Raw genomic sequence first — 6,000 nt, 5'->3', positions numbered from 1 at the left:
TCTATAAGACACCCTAACACCCTTAGGCCCCTTTAAAGACACTCTCTTTTGCCGACAATCTATCCTGGCATCATACTTACCCAGCCAATCCATCCCGACAATCACATACAAAAATAAAACAAACACATAGGGCATATCGTCACGACACACATACTGCATGAATATACCTAGCAACTGACTTAGTGTGACTGTTAACCGTTGAGACGTACTTAGATGATAAGGAAATAAAAAAGATGTGTACTTACAGATTTTGCTGCTGAGGAACAGTAAGAGTCGAAAACTTAGCTAGAGGTACACCTACAAGATGCTTGTATCCTTTGGACCGGCATAAGATCTGGGAGACATTACTAGCCTAAAACAAAATGATATATTGAACCTATGAGTTATAGATCATTATGGAAAGAAATATCTGAACGAAAAAAGTTAGAATTCTAATAAAAATATACCACTTCCGCAACAAGTTCGGTGTCAGCCCGGATATCCTTAGGACGTAATGAGTTCAGAATATAGTTCGTCTTCATCTCCAGATCACACACGATAAGAAACCGGTGGTTGTTATCAATGATGGGTATAAATATATGTTGACAAAATTACAAGACGTATAGTATGAATGAAATAAGTGTGATCTTCATAAACAAAAATACAGTTGTTACATACCCACATTAAAAAAGTCAGAACTTTTTACGTACAGCTTTCACACACGACCCATCTTTAGGCATATATGATGTTTTGATGTAATTGCGACCAAGGTTTTTATCTCGCTGATGATTGAGATGCTGGAATAGACAAAAAAGACACCTAAATATTAATAAGACAAACATACAAACTGATAATATTAAGAGACTCACAGATGAAAAGGTAACACTCACACGTGCGGTTGATGGGATATACAACAAATATGGTTTGAGTATAGTTGAATAGATCCCGAACATATCGATTACCTAAATTGAAAAAACGAGTGTTGGTGTATATTATATAAATTAGTAAGAGACAGGTATGAAATTAAGAACTGACCATACCATATTAGCAACCCATTTTCGAGGTCTCAAAGAGCACATGCCCTCTTTTGTTACTTGCCCAAAGTTTGACTCAATTACTACGTCACTACAAAAAATAACATATACACCAACAAAAAGGTCAATATGTGCTATTTCTAACAACGCATATAAGTTCTTAACAGATAACTAACACTTCAACATGCTAATAAAAGGAATAACATTACTCTTTATCTATTTCTCCCGCAAGTGTAAGGAACATAGTCTAACATGTGCGTATCAGAATATACCACTTCCTGTTCAGCCACTTGTTTCCTTTAAAAACAAAAAGGAAATATAATTAGTAAGAGTGCCTAGCACTTACAAACAAAAAAAACTACCAAACCATGAAAATTTTGAATAATGAAATATGGGTGCTTGCCCGGATTTGACGTTCAGACGTTTCACAGCTATCAAAACTTGTTTTGATAATTCGTTCTCAGGGCACGACAACACAGCAAAACAGTATTTCATGTTCTGTTTAAGAAGGATCTTGCCAATTACAGCCCCTGACCTAGACTGGATGATTCAATATGTATAAAACTCATTAATGTGAAAGATGTGATTACTTATTTACTTAACGTACATAGACAATAAAAAGACATATCTTACATTTATGACCTGAGTTTTGAGCATTTGGCGGCATTCCGTATATATCTCCATGTAACACATAAGGTAAATGCCATCATCCACATTGTCAATCATGTGCGTTTTGGGAACGAATTCTTCACATGAGTAAAACTGGACTGCCTTAAATCTGGACGATTTAGGGGTCATGTCACATCGAATAAAATCCCTCTGAAAAAGTCAGACTAACATAAGAAACATTGGTGGAGTGAAAAATAAAAGTCAACGTTTCACAAGGTAAACGAATATTCACAAAATCATATGCTCACCACCATGCGGACAGAATCAGTGAAGTCTAATGATTTAGGACGCATTGGATGAATGACTTCAATTCTTCGGGACATCATGTTGACACAAATCAGATACGACTCACGAAGTGTAAATGGGAACAACATCTGGTTTTGAAACACATATATCGACCTTAGTGAAAACACAAAATGGCCAAAACTGACGAATATTACTAAAAATGAAAAGGCCATATTTGAAGCTCACAAGTTTCACTTTATCGTATTCGGTTATATTGTCACATATAATTCCCTGAAGATAAACATATCAAACAAAAATACTAAATTCAGGTAGGACGATAACATATTAATGCAAAACAAACACAGATCAATCATAGGATAACTTACATTATGAGTAACAAAAGTGTATAAATGCAAAGGGGATGAGGCAACTTTTAACTCCTCTCGCTTGATTAATATATTAGCCCATGTATTTATTACGTTTGTAGATATCTTTGTGTCTGCAATAAAGGACTTTAAATCGTATCTTCTTAGCTGGAACAAACGATTCCTGAACAATACCTCGCTGAATAGAACAAAACAGTAAGAAACATTGGACAAAAATATAGATACGTTCTGATATAGTAAAAAACTACTCCATAATGAACACGATTAAACATTTATCTTTGAGATTGAAATAGGCTATAAAAAAGGATTATAATTACCTATCATATGATCCCTCATTAAAAACTAAGTCAGAAACATCTCTCTCCGTTTGGCTCAATTCAGAAAACATATATATATATATATATATATATATATATATATATATATATATATATATATATATATATATATATATATATATATATATATATATATATATATATATATATATAGAGAGAGAAGGGTTCTTATAAGGTCCTTACATCCATTGAGTCCCTAAGTCCTTATAAGGGCCTTTGGATGGAAGGGATGGAGGGATGAGATTACATCTCAATGGAGGGCTACAATTCTCCCTCCCTAATCTTCTTCCCTAATTGTGTATAACTCTACCTAATTGTGTACAACTCTTCCACCATTCTAATCTCCCAACTCACTTCCTCATTATTCATTCATTCACACTTCTCTCATACACTCATTCTCTCTCATCTTTCTCTCATTCTCTCAAAAAAAAAAAAAACCAAATCAACAAAAAAAAAAAAAACCCAAATCAAAAAAAAAAAAAAAAACCAAACATTCACCATTTTCAAACACCTCCCTCCCTACCTCCCTCCCTCTCTCGTCTGCCGCCCCCACCACACACACAACCACCCACAACCGACAAAACCGACAACAACAACAACTGCCGCCTCCCTCCGTCCTTCCTCCTCCTTCCACCACCACTCACCACAGCGCCTCTCCCTTCTCCTTTCTTTTTTTTGTTTTTCAGATCCGACCCGCAACCCACAACTCCTCGCCATCAACCACCAACCCGCAACCCACAACTCCCCTGCTCAACCGGACCCACATCAACCCACAACCGCACTCCTCGCCACCACCCACAACCGCACGACCGCACTCCTCCCCCCCTCCAATACTCCCTCCGCCGTCCTTCCCTCCTCCTTCCTCCCCAACGACACCCTAAACCCGACACCCTAAACACCAGCAGCCACCCTCCCGCCGTCCTTCCTCCTCCTCCCGCACCTCCTGCCGCCAATACTCCCTCCGCCGTCCTTCCTTCCTTCCTCCTCCTTCCATTTTTTTTTTGTTTTGTTCTTTGTTTTTTGTGTTCTTTGTGTTTTGTTTTATTTTGTGTTTATGTTTTTTGTGTTCTTTGTGTTCCGCCAATCTGCGTTTATGTTTTTTTTTTGTTCTTTGTGTTTTGTTTTATTTTTGTTTTTGTACTTTGGTTATTGTTTTTGGTTTATTGTTCTTTGTTTTGTTGGTTTTTTTTTTGTTTGGTTTGGTTTTTTTTTTTTTGTTATTTGATTTTTTTTAGTTTAGTTATTTTTATTATTATTTGAGATTTGGTATTAATTTTGTGTGGTGGTGTTTTTTTTAGATCTATTGGTTTTTTTGTGTTTTTATCATATTTACTTTATTTTGTAATTGTTATTTGGTTTTTAATTTTTGTTGGTTATTAATTTCTTTGTTGGTTATACACTTAAAACATTAAAGTTATACTATTTATGGCTAAAGTTATACACTTAAAACATTAGAGTTATACACACGATAATTAAATTTGGTTTTTTTTTTATTGTTATTTGGTTTATTTTACATTTCGGGTTTGGTTGGGTTGTTGGTTTTTTGGTTTTATTATTGTTATTTGGTTTTTTGTTTTTGTTATTATGAGTTTTTTTGGTTTTTGTTATTAATTTTTTTTTTTTCATATTTTTCATATTTATTGTTTGATTTTTTTACTATTTACGACTAAAGTTATACATTTTATGACTAAAGTTATACATTTTATGACCAAAGTTATACATTTTATGACTAAAGTTATACATTTTATGACCAAAGTTATACAAAAAAAGACTAAAGTTATACAAAAATTGGACTAAAGTTATACAAAAAATTGACTAGAGTTATACAAATTGTGACTAGAGTTATACATTGTATGACTAGAGTTATACGTATGTTTTGATTTTATTTTTTTTATTGTTTGGTTTTTTTACTATTTACGACTAAAGTTATACATTTTATGACTAAAGTTATACATTTTATGACTGAAGTTATACTCTTATGGAATAAAGTTATACAATTTTGGACTAAAATTACACAAATTTGGACTAAAGTTATACAATTTTGGACTGAAGTTATACAAAAATAGACCAGAGTTATACAAAAATGCACCAAAGTTATACATTTTATGACCAAAGTTATACAAAAATGCACCAAAGTTATACAAAAAATGGACTAAAGTTATAAAAAAAATTGGACTAAAGTTATACAAAAATTGGACTAAAGTTATACAAAAATGAACCAAAGTTATACAAAAATGAACCAAAGTTATACAAAAATAGACCAGAGTTATACAAAAATGCACCAAAGTTATACAAAAAATGGACTAAAGTTATACAAAAAAATGGACTAAAGTTCTACAAAAATTGGACTAAAGTTATACAAAAATGCACCAGAGTTATACAAACATGCACCAAAGTTGTACAAAAATGCACCAGAGTTATACAAACATGCACCAAAGTCCATTTTTGTATAACTTTAGTCCATTTTTTGTATAACTTTGGTGCATTTTTTGTATAACTCTGGTGCATTTTTGTATAACTCTGGTTTATTTTTGTATAACTTTGGTCCATTTTTGTATAACTTTAATCCATTTTTGTATAACTTTGGTCCATTTTTGTATAACTTCAGTCTTTTTTTGTATAACTTTGGTCTATTTTTGTATAACTTCAGTCTTTTTTTGTATAACTTTAGTCCATATTTGTATAACTTGAGTCCATATTTGTATAACTTTGGTCCATTCTTGTATAACTTTGGTTCATTTTTGTATAACTTTGGTTCATTTTTGTATAACTCTGGTTCATTTTTGTATAACTTTAGTCCAATTTTTTGTATAACTTTAGTCCATTTTTTGTATAACTTTGGTGCATTTTTGTATAACTTTGGTCATAAAATGTATAACTTTAGTCGTAAATAGTTAAAAAATGAAACAATAAATATGAAAAATATGAAAAAAAAATAATAAAAAAACCAAAAAAACTCATAATAACAAAAACAAAAAACCAAATAACAATAATAAAACCAAAAAACCAACAACCCAACCAAACCCGAAATCTAAAATAAACCAAATAACAAGATTTAAAACCCGAAATCTTAAAAAAAAAGTATAACAAGAAGAGATTTGAGAAAATGAATAAAAAAGGAGAAGTAACAAAATAAAAGAAAATAAAAGACAACAACAAAAAATGAATGGAAAAAACAACTCAAAACATGAAAATAAAGACCAAACGAAAAAAAAAAAAAAAAAAAAAAAAAAAAAAAAAAAAAAAAAAAAAAAAGTTGGCGGCGGTGCGGTGGCGGCGGTGCGGTGGCGGCGGTGGTGGGCGGTGAGTTGGTGTCGGGTGGGATAGTGGTGGGTGGTGGTGAATGAGGAAGAGAAGAATGAATGATTT

The sequence above is a fragment of the Silene latifolia genome, chromosome 2 (assembly GCF_048544455.1).
Source record: "Silene latifolia isolate original U9 population chromosome 2, ASM4854445v1, whole genome shotgun sequence".
Classification (NCBI taxonomy): Eukaryota; Viridiplantae; Streptophyta; class Magnoliopsida; order Caryophyllales; family Caryophyllaceae; genus Silene; species Silene latifolia.
The sequence above is the reverse complement of the archived record's forward strand: the minus strand, read 5'-3'. Positions refer to the sequence as shown.